Here is a 21,046-nt window from a genome sequence, read left to right on the forward strand (position 1 = left end):
CTTCCATTTTTTTCCCCTGTCATGTCCAATTTTTTTTTTAATGCCTGCATTTGCTTTTGGTTAGTTTGTTTTTAATCTTTTTACTTTTTTTTTTTTAAAAAGTTGAAGTATAGTTGATTTACAGTGTTATATTAGTTTCAGGTGTACAACATAGTGATACAATATTTCTTATAGATTATATTCCATTTAAAATGATAAAATATTGGCTATATTCCCTGTGCTGTACATGGCATCATTGTATTTTATTTAATTTATACCTAGTAGTTTGTACTCCTTAGTCCTCTTTCCCTATCTTGCCCCTAACTCTTTCCCTCTTCCCATGGGTAACCACTAGTTTGTTCTCTGTATGTGTGAGTCTGTCTCAGTTTTGTAATATTCATTTCTTTGTTTTAGTTTTTAGATTCCAAGTATAAGTCATAACAGAGTATTTGTCTTTCTCCGTCTGAGTTCACTAAGCATAATACCTTCCAGTTCCATCCATGTTTTTGCAAATGGCAAAATTTCATTCTTTTTTATGGCTTAGTAATATTCCATTGTATGTATACATACCACATCTTCTTTATCTGTTCATCAGTTGATGGACACTTAAGTTGCTTCCATATCTTGGCTGTTATAAATAATACTGCTATGAATATTGGGGTGCATATATCTTTTTGAATTAATGTTTTTATTTTCTTTGGATATATACCCAGGAGGGGAATTACTGGAACATATGGTAGTTACTAATTTTTGAGAAACTACCATACTGTGGAACTAGTGGCTGCTTCAATTTACATTCCCACCAACAGTGTACCATGGTTTCCTTTTCTCCACATCTTTGCCAACATTTATTATTTGTTGTCTTTTTGATGACAGCCATTTGTGTGAGCTAATATATCATTGTGGTTTTGATCTGTATTTCCCTGATGATTAGTGATGTTGAACATCATTTCATGTGCCTGTTGACCATCTGTATGTCTTTGGGAAAATGTCTATTCAGGTATTCTGCCCACTCTTACTTAGGTTTTTAAAAAAAATATTGAGTTGTGTGAGTTCTTTATATATTTGGATATTGACTGTAAGGAGTCAATATATTGACTGTATTATATTATACTACATATATATATAGTATTTATACTATATATAGTATAAATATTTATATATTTATACTATATATAGTATATATGCTACATATATATATAATATATATAGTATATATATTATATACTGTAAGGAGTCAGATATATTATTTGTAGATATCTTCTCCCATTCAGTATGTTGCCTTTTCATTTCATCGATGGTTTCCTTCACTGTGCAAAAGCTTTTCAAGTTTAATTAGGCCTCATTTGTTATTTTACCATTTCCCTTGTCTGAGGAGACTGCTCCAAAAAAAGTATTGCTAAGACATAAGTTAAAGAGTGCACTGGCTATATTTTCTTCTAGGAGTTTTATGGTTTCCATTCTTTCCATTTAGGTCTTTAATCCATTTTATTTTTGTGTATGGTGTGAGAAAATGTTCTAGTTTCAATCTTTTACATGTAGCTGTCCAGTTTTCCCAACACCACTTATTGAAGAAGTTATCTTTTCCACATTGCATATTCTTGCCTTCTTTGTTGTAGATTAATTGACTGTATGTGACTGGGTTTATTTCTGGGCTCTCTATACTGTTCCATTGATCTATGTGTCTGTTTTTGTACCAGTACCATACTATTTTGATCACTGTAGCTTTGTAGTATAGTTTGAAGTCAGAGAGCATGATACCTCCAGCTTTGCTCTTCTTTCTCAAGATTGCTTTGGCTATTTGGGGGTCTTCCTATGTACATTTTAGGATTATTTGTTTGAGTTCTGTGAAAAATATCATGGGTATTTTGATAGGGATTGCATTATATCTGTAGATTGCTTTGGATAGTATGGACATTTTAACAATATTAATGCTTCCAATCCATGAACATGGAATATGTGTCCATTATTTGCATCCTCTTCAATTTTCGTCATCAGTGTCTTATAGTTTTCAGCATATAGGTCTTTCATCTCCTTGGTTAAATGTATTCCTAGGCATTTTATTCTTTTTGATGCAATTGTAAATGGGACTGTTTTCTTACTTCTTCTGATTGTTCATTATCAATGTACAGAAAAGCAACAGATTTCTGTATATTAATTCTGTGTCCTGCAACTTTACTGAATTCATTTATTAGTTCTAATAGTTGTTTTGGTGAAGACTTTAGGGTTTTCTCATCTGCAAATAGTTGCAGTTTTACTTCTTCCCTTACAATTGATGTCTTTTATTTCTTTTCCTTGCCTGTTTGCTGTAGCTAGGACTTCCAGTATATGTCACATAGAAATGGTGAGAGTGGGCATCCTTGTCCTGTTCCTGATTTTAGAGGAAAAGCTTTCAGTTTTTCACCACTGAGTATGATGTTACCTGTGGGTTTGTCATAAATGGCCTTTATTATATTGAGATATGTTTCCTGTATACGAAATTTTTTGAGAGTTTTTTAATCATGAATGGGTGTTAAATTCTGTCAAATGCTTTTTCTGCACCTATTGAAATGATCATGTGATTTTTATCATTTGTTTTGTTAATATGGTGTATCACATTGATTAACTTGTGGATATTGCACCATCCTTGCATACCTAGAATAAATCCAACTTGATCATGACATATGATCCTTTTTACATATTGTTGAATTCAGTTTGTTAATATGTTGTCAAGGATTTTTACATCTATGTACATCAGAGGTAATGGTTTGTATTTTCTTTTATCGTAGAGTCTCTGTCTGATTTTGGTATCAGGGTAATGGTGGCCTCAGAATGAATTTGGGAGTGTTCACTTCTCTTCAATTTTTTTGGAATTGTTTGAGAAAGATAGGTATTAACTCCTCTTTTTTTTTTTTAACATCTTTATTGGAGTATAATTGCTTTACAATGGTATGTTAGTTTCAGCTTCACAACAAAATGAATCAGTTATATATATACATATATTCCCATATCTCTTCCCGCTTGCGTCTCCCTCCCTCCCACCCTCCCTATCCCACCCCTCCAGGCGGTCACAAAGCACCGAGTTGATCTCCCTGTGCTATGCAGCTGCTTCCCACTAGCTATCTACCCTTATGCTTGGTAGAATTCCCCTGTGAAGCTGTCTGGTACTGAACTTCTGTTTGTTGGTAGTTTTTTGATTACTGATTCAATTTCAATACTAATAATTGGTCTTTTCAGATTATCTATTTCTCCTCATTCAGTCTTGGAAGATTATATATTTCTAGGAATTTATCCATTTCTTCTAGGTTGTCTAATTTGTTGGCATATAACTGTGTGTATGTTTGTATTCTGTGATATTTGTTGTAATTTCTTTTTCATTTCTTATTTTATTTGGGTCCCTTCTCTTTTTTCCTTAATGAGCCTAGCTAAAGGCTTACCAATTTTTTTTATCTTAAAAAAAACCCAGCTCTTGGTTTCACTGATCTTTTCAATTTTTTTTGTCTCTATTTTATTTATTTCCACTGTAATCTTTGTTATTTCCTTTCTTCTGGTGACTTTGGGCTTTGTTTGTTCTTCTTTTTCTAATTCTTTTAGGTGGTACATTAGATTGTTTGAGATTTTTCTTGTTTCTTGAGGTAGGCCTATATTACTATAAACTTGCCTCTTAGAACTGCTTTTGCTGTGTCTCATAGATTTTGGAAAGTTGTGGGGTTTTTTTTGTTGTTTTTTTCATTTGTCTCAAGGTATTTTCTGATTTCCTTTTTTATTTCTTCATTGCCCCATTGGTTTTTTTTAGTAGCATGCTGTTTAGTGTCCACATGGTTGTGTTTTTTCCATATTTCTTCTTATAATTGACTTCTAGGTTCATACTGTTTTGGTCTGAAAAGATGCTTGATATAACTTCTAACCACTTAAATTTGTTGGAACTTGTTTTGTGACCTAGTATGTGAACTATCCTGGAGAACATTTCATGTGCACTTGAAAAGAATGTATTTTGGGGTGAAATGTTCTGTAGATACCTATTAATTTCAACTAGTCTAATGTGCCATTTAAGGCCACTGTTTCCTTATTGACTTTCTGTCTGGATGATCTGTCCATTCATGTAAGTGGGGTGTTAAAGTCCCCTGTTATTATTGTATTATTGTCAATTTCTCCTTTTGTGTCTGTTCATATTTGCTTTACATATATATGTACTCCTATATTAGTTGCATATATGTTTACAAAGTTTTTATCCCCTTCTTTTATTGATCCATTTATCATAATACAATGTCCTTCTTTGCCCTTTATTATAGACTTTGTTTTAAAATCTACTTGTCTGATATGAGTATTACTACCCCAACTTTATTTTTGTTTTCATTTGCATGGAATACCTTTTTCATCCCTTCACTTTCAGTATGTGAGTGTCTTTAACTCTGAAATGAGTATTTTGTAGGCAGCATATAGATGGGTCTTGTTTTTCATCTAATCAGGAATCCTTGCCTTTTGATTGGAGCATTTAGTCCATTGACATTTTATTTTATTTTATTTTTTTTATATATATTTTTTTGTGGTACGCGGGCCTCTCACTGTTGTGGCCTCTCCTGTTGTGGAGCACAGCCTCTGGACGCGCAGGCTCAGCGGCCACGGCTTATGTGCCCAGCCGCTCCACAGCATGTGGGATCTTCCCAGACTGGGGCATGAACCCGTGTCCCCTGCATTGACAGGTGGACTCTCAACCACTGCGCCACCAGGGAAGCCCGTCCATTGACATTTTAAGTGATTATTGATAGATATGTACTTCTTGACATTTTGTTGCTTGTTTTTGTTGTTCTTCTCTGTTCTCTTCTTTTTTCTTTTTTAGTTTCATCCCTTGTGGTTTGATGATTTTGTTTAGTGTTTTTTGTGTTCATTTCTCTCTAGTTTTTATGTATCTATTATAGGTTTTTTGTTTGTGGTTACTATGGAGTTCATATATATTGACTTGTAACTATATTTATTTTAAATTGAGATTCACTTAAGTTCAAACACATTCTAAACATCTCTACATTTTTTACTCCACCCCCATTTTGTGTTTTTGATGTCATAGTTTACATCTTCATGTCTATCCCTCAACTGTTTATTATAGTAATAGTTAATTTTAAATTTTTTATCTTTTAATCCTTGTACTAGCTTATTTAACTGGTTGATTCACAGCCTTTACCAGTGGGATTTTTTTCTTCCTCTAATTTCTTATTTCTTGTAAACTTTTCTTTTTCATTGAAAGAAGACCCTCTAACACTTCTTGTAAAGTCAGTTTAGTAGTGATGAACTCTTAGTTTTTCCTTGTCTGAGAAGCTCTTTCTCCTCCTTTAATTCTGAATAATAGCCTTTCTGTGTAGAATATTCTAGGTTGTACGTTTTTTCCCTTTAGCACTTTAAATATATCCTGCCACTCTCTTCTGGTCTATAAAATTTCTGCTGAAAAATCAGTTGATAGCCTCTTGGGGGTTCCCTTGTATGTGACTCTTTGTTTTTCTATTTTGCTGCCTTTAAAATTATCTATATATTTTTAACTTTTGACATTTTGATTATGCTGTGTCTTGGTGTATGTCTCTTTGGGTTCATCTTGTTTGGGACTCTCTGTGCTTCCTGTACCTGGATATCTGTTTCCTTCTTCAAGTTCAGGAAGTTTTCAGCCATAATTTCATCAAATACATTTTCTATCACTCTCTCTTCTCTTTCTGGGACCCCTATAATGTGACTGTTAGTATGCCTGATGTCTCAGAGGTCCCTTAAACCATTCTCAATTTTAGTAAAAAAGTTGTTCTTTTTGCTGTTTTGATTGGGTGATTTCCATTATTCTATCTTCCAGATTGCTTATGCATTCTTCTACATCATGTAATCTGTTGTTAATTCCCTCTAGTGTATTTTTCATTTCAGTTAGTGTAATCTTCAGTTCTGGCTGGTTCTTTTTTATATTTTATAGTTCCTTGTTAAAATTCTCACTGTGTTTATCTATTTTTTCCTTTTTCCTCAAGGTCACTTAGCATTCTTATTGCTATTGCTTTGAATTCTTTATCAGGTAATTATTTATCTCTGTTTCATTAGGGTTTTTTTCAGGGTTTTTTTTTTTTACTTGTTCTTTCATTTGAAACATTTTATTTTGTCTCCTCATTTTAGTTAACTTTCTCTGTTTCTATGAAATTAGGTGAGACAGCTACCTATCCCACTCTTGGAGGCATTCCTTGTGTGTCAGTGTCCCATGCAGTCTGTGTGTGCCCTGTGGCTTTGGTGGGGGATCTAGATCTGAAGTGAGCATGGGCCATGTCTCCCCCTTTGGTGTGCTGGTAGCCACTACCTAGGTGAGAGATAAGGCTGGATGGAGTTGAAGGGGCTAGAGCCAGAGTCATGTGCAAACAGGGGCTTCTCCTAGGCTTAGTGGCTGTCACCACCCTATTGGGTGTGGCGTTTGGCCTGAGGGGCTGGAGCAGTAACCTTAACAGAGTTCCCAGGTGTGATGGCAGTTTCTGTCTTTGGTTTGGGGCATAGTTAGGGCCTGAGGGCTTAGGGCTGCACTTCTGTGTTGGTTTCACTCCCTCCTCCCCAGTTTGTGTGCCTTAGTTAGAGGCTGGGTCAGGGCCAGAGCGGTTGGTGCCACACTATTGGGCTGGTTTTGCTCCTTTCCACCATGTACCCTGTCAAGTGCACTGGCAATAGCAGTGACTGTCCTGGTCAGAGGCAGAGCCAGGATCCAAATAGGCTGTATTCCCTCCTAGTGTGTGTACTCCTATTGGCAATGGCAACCTCTGCCTTAGTAGGGAGAAGTGCTGGAGAAGAAGGCCTGGTGCTGGCTGGGGGGTGATGCACTGGGGTGGTCCTGGAAAATCAGCCAGAGCCCCAGGCAGTTTTCAGTCTTCTGCTTCCAGGTGTGACTAGGAGTAAGCAAGTCTGAGTCCTTCAGGAGTGGAGTCTTGGTTTCTTACAGCCCTCCAGTAAGCCCCACTGGTTTTCAAACCAGCTAAGAGGCTTCATCTTCCTGGTGTTGGACCCCAGAGCTAGGGTGCTTAATAGATGGCTTAAACCTTCACTGGGGATGATCTCTGAGCCTGTGACATACTCCTCTCCTCTTCTGTGTCCACCACTAGGGATGCGGGTCCCAACCAGATCACTTCTCCTCTCTTCCCACCAGACTCTGTGTGGATCTTTTACAGCCTTGGTTGTAGATGAGCTGTCCTGCTAGTCTCCAAGTCGATATCAGTGAGGGTCGTTCTATATGTAGTTGTAGTTTTGATGTGTTAGTGAGGGGAAGTGAACCCTGTGTCCTCTTACTCTGCCATCTTGATCTTTTATGCTTTTGATGTGGTTTTAAAAATTTGGGTCATATCGTATTTTAAAACTTTGTGTCTTGTGTTTTTTTTTTTAAATTTTAAGTTATATCAGAAGCATTTCCCCAAGTCATTATGTAACTCAAAGTACATTCTTATGGTGGACTATTATATATAAAAAATATTTAACCTCTCTTCTATTTTAGGCTGTTATGGTTGTTTAGGCAAAACTGCAATGATGAAAGTAGGTAAACCTAGATCATTTCTTGAAAGTTACTGGCAATTTACATTTCTATTGGTGGTGTATGTGAATGTCTTTTTCATGGTCTCTTCTAAAAACCTCATTACCTTTAAATGTTTCATTAAAACTCATTGCCAATTTTATAAGCAAAAATGGTATTCTATTCATTTATTGGACATAGACCTGTTAGCTCTTCCAAAGTGTTTTAGGAGAAATTTCCAGCTTTCTTGCTTTGTGGCATTTTGCTTCTCTCTGTTTGGCTCATTTCCCTACCTCAGGGTGAAGGGAACGCTGTCTGGGTCCAGGGACTGTTGGTGGAGGTGCTGACTTGCACAGTCTCTGTTCCTTATCCCCTTGTAGGTTAGGAGAATGTCTCCTGTCTACAGCTCCTGGCCCAGCCCAGGCTCTATCCAGTAAGTCCTGCTGGACCGAGGAGGGGTCTTCTTTCCCTCTCTCTGCCTGCTCTTCTGACAAGCGGAAACACCCAGGTACACAATGAAACAATGCCTCTTCAGCATGTCCAGCTACTAGCCCATTCCTATAGCATTTTACTTAGTAGGTCTACAGCTGCCTGGATGCACTGTACCACAGCTGCCTTTCTGATAGCTTGTTTTGGGGGTAGGTATTGCATTTTTATTGATGACAAAGGCAGAACTAATTGGATGAGAAGGAGAGAAACTGTCTCATAAAAAAATGATACTCCTACAATAGAAAGAGAGTTTTCAAGTTGCTTGACACTCTCGTCTTTCAGGGCTGACAGAAAGGGGACAAGCTCAGTCTCAGGCTCTCCTTTCAGGTGACAGGGTAGTCAGTTTCAGGTGGTCAAGAGTCACATGCTAGTCCACAGTGTGGGCTTAAGGTAATGGAAATCTTCTCTAATTCTGAGAGTAGGTTGGCCTCCAGTATCAGTTTTAATGTGAGATGTTTCTTCTTTCATTGGATATATCTTTACAGATGTTTTGATTGGAATGTCAGAAGGTTCTATCAGTGAATTATAACCATGCTCCTTAATTTTTTTAAATTAGAAGTTTCCACTTGTTTATTTTATTTTAATGGCAATATGTGCCATCTGGCACTACTATTTGTGCAGACTGCATACCTTTATATGTTTCTCTTGCTTTTAAAGCGAAGAGGGCTTTTTGCCACCCAGAAAACATGTCATTCATTCTCTTCCTATGTTCTGTAGCAACATTTTGTACAGCAGATGGTTTTTCACACTCACTTCCTCAGAAGAACCTGCAAAGTAAGAGAGAGAATTGATATTTTTTTCCTCCTTTGGAGCACCCATCATGTTCATTCACCTCCATGAAGGCCATTAAACTCTCTGGACAGTGGTCCTTTTACTCTGTAAGGCTTGTCTGGCCCTCATATACACCAGAAGGTAAATAATAATGCAACATTAAGCATCTTTGTTTCTTTTAAAAAAAAAAAAGATTCTGAGCTTGATGAGTGAAAATGGTACCTCTAATTCTAACTTTTCTCTCTCTCTTTGTTTTTCTAGCCACGCCACGCAGTTTGCAGAATTCTAGTTCACCGATCAGGGATCTAACCTGAGCTCCTGGCAGTGAAAGCCTGAATCCTAACCACTGGACCACCAGGGAATTCCATAACTTTTCTCTTTTTAATTACTATAATTTTGTCATTTTCATGTATTGTCTTGGAATAGAGTTCCAGTTTCCTTGTTTATGAAGAATGATTTTGTTTTGTCTTTTTTATTTGTCCCAGGGAGGATTCTACCTTAAGTTCCTTATAACCTTCTCAGTTCCCAAATTATTTTTCTCATACTCCATCTGGACAAACTGCATGACTTTTTCTAATCTTCTTGCAACATCTTACCTCTCCTCAAAAGCTTTCCTTGATCCACCATACTTAAAAATACTCATAGTCTGATTTCTGTTCCCATTGCTCTTCTGATACTGCTTTCTAAAAGGCCATTCCTGACAACCCAAATCAGTGGAGTGCCCTAGTCTCCATCCTCCTTTACCCCTCTGAGGCATTTGGTACTTGTCATCACCTCTGCTTCACATGGAAACCTTCTCTCTCTTTGATATTTGTGACCTGGATTCTGCTCCTGAGGGAGATCTATAACATAGTGAGAAGAGTCAGGGTTAAAAAAGAGTCAGGAGTCAACATGGTGGTGTGGGAAGATGCTGAGTTAGCATCTCCCCACAACTAGGGCGTCTGCCAGCCGCTGGTGGGGAACCCTGATGTCCAAGGAGATGGGAGGAACCCCCAAGTGAACCGGTAAGACATAGGTAGACTGAGGGGGGAGGAGAAGTGGAGGCCAGACAGGATTGGCACCTCTGAGACCAGAGAGATCAGGACAGGCAGATGTGAGGGACCCTCCGGGAGGAGTGGGAGAGGAGCAGAGGGCATTTACCCTGCCCACTGGGGCACAGGGAACCTGCTGAGCTCCCAGGCCGGTACCCCTCTCCAAAGCCCCCTCTAGGTTGTATGGGTCCTTGGGAGCATAGGAGGGAGGCCGGGGAGATCAGGAGAGGCTGGTGGGAGGGGCCCTCTGGGAGGAGTGGAGGATGTTTGTCCCACCCACTTGGGCACAGGGAGGCTGCTGAGTCCCAGGCACATCCTCTGCCTTCCAAGGGCCCCTCCAGGCTGCATGGGTGCTTCGGGGCATAGGAGGGAGGCTGGGGAGATCAGGAGAGGCAGGTGGGAGAGGTCCTCCAGGACCAGAGCAGCTGGAGAGGAGAGGAGGGTGTTTGCTCTGCCCACTCAAGCCCAGGAAGCCTTCTGGGCTCCCAGGTAATATCCCCTGCCCTCTGAGACCAGGGGTGGGGGGCATGCCTGGGCCCCATCTGTTCCTTGAGTCTAAGCCCTACCCCCCACAGCACCCAGGGCCTTTTCCAGCACTGTGGGTCCTAAGCATAAGATCCACCCACCACTAAAACATCCTTTGCTTAGGCCCCGCCCTCCACAGCCAAGGCCATTCTCACCCTTTTTTTTTTTTTCTTTTTTTTCTTTTCCCTCCTCCTCTTTTGTACTATTGTGGTGCTGAGGTACCTCCCAGTTGTTGATTCACCTATATTTTTATTTTTATATTCTTTCTAACATATCTGTTAGTTTCCTAGTTTAATTTTATTTTTTACTTTGTTAGTGTTCTCTTTTTCTTTTCTTTTCTTTTTTTTTTTTTTTGCCATCTCAGGTGGCTTGGGGGATCTTGGTTCATAAGCCAAGGGTCAAGGTGAAGCTCCTGTGGTGGGAGCTCTGAGTCTGAACTGGACTAACAGAGAAACTCAGACCCCAGGGAGTAGTCATTGGAGTGAGTTCTCACAGAGGTCCTCATCTCAGCACCAAGACCCAGCTCTATCCAACAGCCTACAAACTCCCATGCTGGAAGCCTCGGGCCAAAGAACCAGTAAGACAGGAATACAATCCCACTCATAAAAAAAATTAAAAAATGAGATGCAAAAAATTATGTCACAGATGAAGGAGCAAGGTAAGAACCTACAAGACCAAATAAATGAAGAGGAAATACATAATCTACCTGAAAAAGAATTCAGAGTAATGATAGTAGAGATGATCCAGAATCTCAGAAATAGAATGGAGGCATAGACTGAGAAAATACAAGAAATGTTTAACAAAGATCTAGAAGAACTAAAGAACAAACAAACAGAGATGAACAACACAATAACTGAAATGAAAAATGTACTAGAAGGACTCAATAACAGAATAACTGAGGCAGAAGGGTGGATAAATGACCTGGAAGACAGAATGGTGGAATTCACTGCTGCTGAACAGAAAAAAGAAAAAAGAACAAAAAGAATTGAAGACAATCTCAGAGACTCTGAGACAACACTAAATGCACCAACATTCACATCATACGTATCCCAGAGGAAGAAGAGAAAAAGAAAGGGTCTGAGAAAATATTTGAAGAGATTATAGTCGAAAAGCTCCCTAACATGGGAAAGTAAATAGTCACCCAAGTCCAGGAAGCACAAAGTGTGCCATACGGGATAAACCCTAGGAAAAACACACCATGACACATATTAATCAAACTAACAAAAATTAAGTTCAAAGAAAAAATATTACAAGCAGCAAGGGAAAAACAAAAAATAACATACAAAGGAATCCCCATAAGGGTATCAGTTGATTTTTCAGCAGAAACTCTGCAGGCCAGAAGGGAGAGGCAGGATATAGTTAAAGTGATGAACAGGAAAAACCTGCAACCAAGATTACTCTACCCAGCAAGGATCTCATTCAGATTTGATGGAGAAATCAAAAGCTCTTTAGACAAGCAAAAGCTAAGAAAATTCAGCACCGCCAAACGAACTTTACAACAAATGCTAAAGAAACTTCCCTAGGTGGGAAACGCAAGAGAAGAAAAAGACCCAACAAACCCAAAACAATTAAGAAAGTGGTAATAGGAACATACATATCAATAATAACATTGAAGGTAAATGGATTAAATGTCCCAACTAAAAGACACAGACTGTCTGAATGGATACAAAAACAAGACCCATCTATATGCTGTCTACAAGAGACCTTGGGACACATACAGACTGAAAGTGAGGGGATGGAAAAAGATATTCCATGCAAATGGAAATCAAAAGAAAGCTGGAGTAGCAATACTCATATCAGATAAAATAGACTTTAAAATAAAGACTGTTACAAGAGATAGGGAGGGATGCTACATAATGATCAAAGGATCCATCCAAGAAAAAGATATAACAGTTGTAAATATTTATGCACCCGATATAGGAGCACCTCAGTACATAAGGCAAATGCTACAAACCATGAAAGAAGAAATCGACAGTAACACAATAATAGTAGGAGACTTTAACACCCCACTTACACCAATGGACACATCATCCAAACAGAAAATAAATAAGGAAACACAAGCTTTAAATGACACAATAGACCAGATAGATTTAATTGATATTGATAGGACATTCCATCCAAAAACAGCAGATTACACTTTCTTCTCAAGTGCACATGGGACATTCTCCAGGATAGATCACATCTTGGGTCACAAATCAAGCCTTGGAAAATTTAAGAAAATTGAAATTGTATCAAGCATCTTTTCTGACCACAACACTATGAAATTGGAAATCAATTACAGGAAAAAAAAACTGTAAAAAACACAAATACTTGGAGGCTAGACAGTGCGCTACTAAATAACCAAGAGATCACTGAAGAAATCAAAGAGGAAATAAAAAAATACATAGAAACAGATGACAATGAAGACCCAATGACCCAAAACCTATGGGATGCAGCAAAAGCAGTTCTAAGAGGGAGGTTTATAGCAATTCAAACTCACCTCAAGAAACAAAAAAATCTCAAATAAACAATCTAACCCTACACTTAAAACAACCAGAGAAAAAAGACAAAGAAAACCCAAAGTCAGTAGAAGGAAAAAAATCATAAATGTCAGAGCAGAAATAAAGGAAATTGAAACTAAGAAAACAATAGCAAAGATCAATACAACCAAAATCTGTTCTTTGAGAAGATAAACAAAATTGATAAACCCTTAGCCGGACTCATCAAGAATAAAAGGGAGAGGACGCAAATCAATAAAGTTAGAAATGAAAAAGGAGAAATCACAACTGACACTGCAGAAATACAAAGATTATAAGCGACTACTACAAACAACTATATGCCAATAAAATGGAGAACCATGAAGAAATGGACAAATTCTTGGAAAGGTACAATTTTCCAAGACTGAACCAGGAAGAATTAGAAAATATAAACAGACCTATCACAAGCAATGAAATTGAAACTGTAATTAAAAATCTTCCAACAAACAAAAGCCCAGGACCAGATGGCTTCACAGGCGAATTCTAGAAAACATTTAGAGAAGAGCTAACACTGATCCTTCTCAAACTATTCTAAAATATTGCAGAGGGAGAAACACTCCCAAATTCATTCTACGAAGCCACCACCACCTTGATACCAAAACCAGAAAAAGATATCACAAAAAAAGAAAATTATAGACCAATATCACTGATGAACGTAGATGCAAAAATCCTCAACAAAATACAAGCAAACAGAATCCAACAGCACATTAAAAGGATCATATACTATGATCAAGTGGGGTTTATCCCAGGGATGCAAGGATTCTTCAATATATGCAAATCAATCAATGTGATACACCACATTAACAAATTAAGGAATAAAAACCATACGATCATCTCAATAGATGCAGAAAAAGCTTTTGACAAAATTCAACACCGATTTATGAGAAAAACTCTCCAGAAAGTAGGCATAGAGGGAACCTAACTCAACATAATAAAGGCCATATATGACAAATCCACAGCAAGCATCATACTCAATGGTGAAACACTGAAAGCATTTCCACTATCATCAGGAACAAGACAAGGATGTCCCCTCTTGCCACTCCTATTCAACATAATTTCGGAAGTCCTAGCCATGACAATCAGAGAAGAAAAAGATATAAAAGGAATCTGAATTGGAAAAGAAGAAGTAAAACTCTCACTGTTTGCAGATGACATGATACTCTACATAGAAAATCCTAAAGCTGCCACCAGAAAACTACTAGAGCTAATCAATGAATTTGGTAAACTAGCAGGATACAAAATTAATGTACAGAAATCTCTGGTATTCCTATACACTAATGATGAAAAATCTGAAAGTGAAATTAAGAAAACACTCCCATTTACCATTGTAACAAAAAGAATAAAATATCTAGGGATAAACCTACCTAAGGAGACAAAAGACGTGTATGCAGAAAATTATAAGACATTGATGAAAGAAATTAAAGATGATACAAATAGATGGAGAGATATACCATGTTCTTGGATTGGAAGAATCAATATTGTGAAAATGACCCTACTACCCAAAGCAATCTATAGATTCAATGCAATCCCTGTCAAACTACCAGTGGCATTCTTCACAGAATTAGCACAAAAATATTTACAATTCATATGGAAACACAAAGTACCCCGAATAAACAAAGCAATCTTGAGAAAGAAAAACAGAGTTGGAGGAATCAGGCTCCCTGACTTCAAACTGTAGCACAGAGCTACAGTAATGAAGACAGTATGGTACTGGCACAAAAACAGAAATACAGATAAATGGTACAGGATAGAATGTCCAGAGGTAAACCCAAGCACATATGGGCACCTAATTTATGACAAAGAGGCAATAACAAATAACATACAATGGAGAAAAGACAGCCTCTTCAATAAGTGGTGCTGGGAAAACTGGACAGCTACATGCAAAAGAATGAAATTAGAGCACTACCTAACACCATACACAAAAATAAACCCCAAATGGATTAAAGACTTAAATGTAAGTCCAGACACTATAAACTCTTAGAGGAAAACACACTCTTTGACATAAACCACAGCAAGATCTTTTTTGACCAACCTCCTAGAGTAACAGGAATAGAAACAAAAATAAACAAATGGGACTTAATTAAACTTATAAAGTTTTGCACAGAAAGGGAAACCATAAACAAGACAAAAAGACAGCCCTCAGAATGGGAGAAAATATTTGCAAATGAAACAACAGACATAGGATTAATCTCCAAAATACACAAACAGCTCATGGAGCTGAATATCAAAAAAACAAACAATCCAGTTAAAATATGGGCGGAAGACCTAAATAGACATTTCACCAAAAAAAGACATACAGATGGCCCAGAGGCACATGAAAATATGCTCAACATCACTAATTATTAGAGAAATGCAAATCAAAACTACAATGAGGTATCACCTCATGCCGGTCAGAATGGTCATTATCAAAAAATCTAGAGGCAATAAATGCTAGAAAGGGTGTGGTGAGAAGGGAACCCTCCTGCACTGTTGGTGAGAATGTAAATTGATACAGCCACTATGGAGAACAATATGGAAGTTCCTTAAAAAACTAAAAATAGAACTATCATATGACCCAGCAATCCCACTACTGGGCATATACCCTGAGAAAACCATAATCGAAAAAGAGACATGTACCACAATGTTCATTGCAGCACTATTTACAATAGCCAGGACATGGAAGCAACCTAAATGTCAATCGACAGATGAATGGATAAAGAAGATGTGGCACATATATACAATGGAATATTACTCAGCCATAAGAAGAAATGAAATTGAGTTATTTGTAGTGAGGTGGATGGACTTAGAGTCTGTCATACAGAGTGAAGTAAGTCAGAAAGAGAAAAATACTGTATGCTAACGCATATATGTGGAATCTAAAAAGAAGAAATAGTACTAATGAACCTAGTTGCAGGGCAGGATTAAAGATATAGACATAGAGAATGGACTTGAGGACAAAGTGTGGGAGGGGGAAGCTGGGACAAAGTGAGAGTAGCATCTACATATATACACTACCGAATATAAAATAGCTAGTGGGAAGCAGCAGCATAGCACAGGGAGATCAGCTCAGTGCTTTGCAATGACATAGAGGGGTGGGATAGGGAGGGTGGGAGGGAGGCTCAAGAGGGATGGGATATGGGGACATATGTATGCATATGGCTGATTCACTTTGTTGTACAACAGAAACTAACATGGTATTGTGAAGTAATTATACCCCAATGAAGATCTATTAAAAAAAAATAATCAGTCAGTTAACACTGCCATTAACTTCTATCTGGTGCTGAGCAAGATGTGCATTTTAAAGCTTATCTGTTTGTAAAACTTGGCTTATAATATCTACCTCATAGATCAAATGAGATAATGCAGGTCAGAGCATTTTTATATCCTACTTTAACATCTATTCACTCAACAACTATGCTTTTAGAGCCTTCTATGGACCAGAAACTCTGCTGAGAATAAAGATGCAGTTGTGACTCTGTTCTTAGGAACTTACAGCTTCTTTTTTTTTTTGCAGTACATGGGCCTCTCACTGTTGTGGCCTCTCCCGTTGCGGAGCACAGGCTCCGGATGCACAGGCTCGGTGGCCATGGCTCACGGGGCTAGCTGCTCCACAGCATGTGGGATCTTCCCGGACCGGGGCACGAACCCGTGTCCCCTGCATTGGCAGGCGGACTCTCAACCACTGCGCCACCAGGGAAGCCCAGGAACTTACAGCTTCTTGGCGGAGTCAGTATGAGCCAAATAATTTTGCAGAAAGATGTATAGTTGCAACTATGATAAGTTCTGGAAAGGGAAAACATAAGGTGCTAGGAGGGGATTTAGTGGGAGGATTTGATCCACCCAATCAGAGAAGTATAAAGGGCTTCCCTGAGGAGTGACCACTGAATTGTGAATGATGTGTAGAGGGCAACTAGGTGAAAAGAGGAAAGAAAATGTTCTCAGGCAGGGCAAAGGCCCTGAGGAGGGAAGGAAACTAGCAGGCCCGGGGATGGAAAGATGGCCACTGGGGCTGAAGTGCAGAGGGAGGAAGAGGGTGGTGAGGTAGGTGAGGATCAGAACTTGTGGGGGTTTGTAGGCCATTGAATTTGGTATTATCCTAAGAGTGATGAGAAGCCATTGGGATGCCTTTAGCAGTTGAATGCTGGGCATTGCCAGTGTCAGATATGTGTAGCTCAGATCTGACTTGCGGTGTGGAGGGGATTGGATGAAGGTCACAGTGGACCCAAGGTCAATGCTTCTTATTCTTTCCTTGTAATGACTGCTCTTCCTTATCTTGACCCCTAAATGTACTCCATCCCTTCATGGTTTTTGGCCTTTATATCCTAATTTAAAAAATTTTTAAATTGAAATATAGTTGATTTACAATGTTGTGTTAATTTCTACTGTACAGCAAAGTGATTCAGGTATACAAATACATATTCTTTTTTTATTGTTTTCCATTATGGTTTATCACAGGATATTGAATAAAGTTCCCTGTGTTATACAGTAGGGCCTTGTTGTTTATCCATTCTCTATATACTAGTTTGCCTTTGCTAATCCCAAACTCCCACTCCATCCCTCCCCCACCCCATCTCCCCCTCAGCAACCACAAGTCTGTTCTCTGTATCTGTGAGTCTGTTTCTGTTTTGTAGATAAATTTGTGTCATATTTTAGATTCCACATATAAGTGACATCATATAGTATTTGTTTTTCTTCTTCTGACTTACTTCACTTAGTATGATAATCTCTAGGTCCATCCATGTTGCTGCAAATGACATTACTTCATTCTTTTTTATGGCTGTGTAGTATTCCATTTTATATTTATATCTATATCTATCTATCTATCTACCTATCTATATCACACCTTCTTTATCCATTCATCTGTTGATGGACATTTAGGTTGTTTCCATGTCTTGGCTATGGTGAATAGTGCTGCTATGAACATAAGGGTGCATGTATCTTTCTGAATTACAGTTTTGTCTGGATTCTGTATCCTAATATTAACCACCGGCTGGATATGTCTATCTGGCAGCTCAGAAATTTGAGCACATTCCTTTAGTCTCTGTAGATGGAGCCTAGGAGAATACCTTCAACTGTCTAACTACCTTGGCCCTCATATCCCATCAGTCACATACATACCTAGTGGGTGATGGTCAACCATAGCACCTGTGTAAAGACTTCCTGGTTCATCAGGAGACTATCTTCCTGAGCCCCATCTTGGTCCTCAGATTTGCTCGGTTCCAGTCTGTCATACACAGCGCTGCTGTCAGATCAGTATTCCAATGGGCACCTCCAATTTTGACTTTTCTCTGCTTAACCTCCCCAAACTCTTTACATCTCTTTTACACTCTAGTCAAATGGATTTATTCACCATCCCCTACTTTTCTACTTCCATCTGTAGATGCTATGTGTGTGCTGATGCTTTCCATCCCAATGCCATTCTGCCTTTATTTCCATCTGTCGGATCCTCGTCATCTTTTATGCCTCAGCTGAAATACCACTGTTGACAGGAAACCTTCACAAACTCGTCCAATCTTACATGAAGTGTCCTTCCTCTGAACCTCTTATAGTATTGAAATAAAGTACTCTCTCTTCAATGACACATGTCACACTGAGATATGTACTATGCACATATTGTATATATGTACATACTAAGTCTCTCTACTTACCTCTTTTCCCCTTGAGACCTGGGACCACATATTACTCACCTGTGTATTAGTTATAACACTCATATCCATGCTTCGTGCAAGGAAGATGCTCAATAAATATTTATCAAATCAGCATATCTATTATGATAAGTAATTATGCATATGATTCAAACTCACTTTTCTTTCTTCACTGCTGTGGTGTGTTTGCTGTATCCTTTTGGAAGTTTGGAGAAAATATTTTTTTTTATTATTCTCCCTCGACTACTCCCTAACTCTTTTCCATTTCCAAGTGTACAAATATGAGAAAGATATTCTTGAACTCTATGTTGTAAAGAGGAGAAAGCAAGAGGCAAACCAAACAATTCCTTTTACGTTTCATTCTGGTTAGAAGCCAACGTAAATTCTTGTGCTTCAGAACAAGCGTATTTCCTGCTGTGAAGGTTTGACTGTTTATCCTGGGACCCCTATTCACCACTGGCCGCCCTCGAACGACTATTAACCCCTACTTTGAGCCAGCAAACCAGATGTGGGTTTTTTAAGCAAATTATTGGTTACTTCACCACATGTAGTTTTTGCAGTTAAGTGTTTCCAGCTTCTCAGAGCATTCCACAGGAATAACATCATATTTTTCCTCCAACCTGTTAATTAACATAATTATTTATCATCCTGAAACCACAGCTCAAGTTTGTTAAGTGGCCGGCAGAACATATATTCACTGGATGGGACCCAGTGCTGCTGGAGAGTGAAGAATTCAGCAATTAAAAAAAAGGGAAGTCGTATGGGTGATGGAGACACACTCCATTCCTCCTGTTTCTTAGGAGGCCCATCATTCTGTGTTTGGGCTACACCCCAGCTATTGGCTAGACTTCACCAATAACTAGTCATCGAGTCAACATTTTTTTTTAGAATGAAGTTCTTTTCATGTGATCTTTAAGTTCCCACCAAGCTCCAGTATTTGAAATCTGTCTTTGTAGACCCAAAGGGTTCAATGGTGAAATGGGGTTAAACCCGATTTTTTCTGCCGCTTCCCCAATCTCACGGGCACTTTCTTGGGATTAGCAGTGAGTTCCTCTTGACATTCTGCCCACCATACTCCTTCCTCAAGTTGCTGCTTTCCCATCAACTGGGAAAGAAGAATAGCACCTTTCCCTTTCAACAGCAGCTCTCAAAGTGTCTTCCAGGAACTCAGAGTGTCCCAGAGATCCTTTCAAAACTAGGTCAAAGCTATTTTTATCTAAATGATCAAGTATTATTTGTCTTCTTCCCTCTTGTTCTCTCACAAGTGTACAGAGGAGCTTTCCAGCAGTTCTACATGGGATATGACAGCAGATTGAAAACAGAAACAGAAGGAGAACCCAGCTATCTTCTATGAAGCCAGATATGACATTAAAGAGACTCATAAAACTGCAAAACATGCCACCCTTATCACTATTTTTTTTTTTAATTTTGGAAAATATATCTATTGCACATAAAAATGTGATTTTTATATGAACATGTAATGTTTTATTGTTACTTTTTAAGTAAATTAAGACAATTCTTAGTTTTAATTTCTGACATAGTAATCATCAATAAATATTATTTCCCACATAAACAAAAGTACTTTGGGAGTCTTAATAATTTTAAGACCGTGAAGTAGTGAGACCAAATAGTCTGAGAACCACTGTCTTTCACATATCATTTATTTGAAAAGTCCTAATGCTACCAAGCTTCCATTATTGTATTAGGTAAATAGCATGTTCCTTAGAAGTCAAGCACACCAGGCATACATAAATGTTTTAACACTTTGGCAAGGGTCACAACAAATGGTTCCATCCATAAGTTATCACAGTCAACTGAGATACCTCTCACAGGCCTGAAACCTGCTTGCTCTAGAAACCAACTTCTGGCATAGTTACAGTCAAAGTGCTATTAGAGGAAGCAGCTAAAGGGCTTGGACGAGAGTAGCTGGTAGCTATGGGCTAAAGAGAAAGAAAAGAGAGTCTTGGAATCTAGTTGATGTTTGGGGGAACACTCATCAGTAGGAATACTAGCTATCTACAAATTTTCTCCCTTCGGTGTTATTCCTTGAGAGCAGAAAACCCATTTTTGGAATTCAGCTACTGCCTGCACTGTGGTTTTTGTGAAGACAATAATTAGTAGTTTGCAGTGGATTTCATGTGAAAGTCACAGTGGCTCCAGGCAGGACCAGAGGTGAATACATGTCCAAAGGTTTAAGTAGAAGTTTAAATGACTGAACCACAGAATGTTTGCATTTGATTCCAATTTCCGTAAAATAGACCCCATCTTGACACTTCCTGTAACTATATTCTGCTTCTCTCAGAGCTCATTGACAAAAAACCTTTCCAGCAAACAGTGGTTGATTAGCATATTAGTACTCACCCTCACCATCCCATTCTAAGACAAACCTCACACACCCACGGCCCAAAGTCATTTCCATTCTGTTTGCAGAAAGCAAATAATAGCTTATTCACACCATTTTGACCAGGGTCACAATCTCCCTAAGGGTAGAAAGAACTGTAGCAACTATTCAGTTAATAAGCTTTTCTTGAACTACTAGAAACATCTCATGATGAGGGTGTGTAATCAGCATTTGGGGGCTGGATTATAAATCCCTTTAAAATTAATATCCAGATTTCAATGACACAT

The 21,046-nt window shown here is 38.4% G+C and overlaps 1 long non-coding RNA gene across 1 annotated transcript; it reads left to right on the forward strand.

The window, feature by feature from the left end:
• The first annotated feature begins 260 nt into the window (after positions 1-260).
• LOC113613490 (uncharacterized) lies at positions 261-19,097 on the forward strand. Its single transcript, XR_003430275.1, has 3 exons — positions 261-386; positions 1,254-1,256; positions 19,085-19,097. It is a non-coding gene; the product is annotated as an uncharacterized LOC113613490 (long non-coding RNA).
• Positions 19,098-21,046: the final 1,949 nt, after the last annotated feature.

This window comes from Aethalodelphis obliquidens, unplaced genomic scaffold, assembly GCF_003676395.1.
Source record: "Aethalodelphis obliquidens isolate GAN/ISIS:26980383/991018 unplaced genomic scaffold, ASM367639v1 scaffold88, whole genome shotgun sequence".
NCBI classification, from domain to species: Eukaryota; Metazoa; Chordata; class Mammalia; order Artiodactyla; family Delphinidae; genus Aethalodelphis; species Aethalodelphis obliquidens.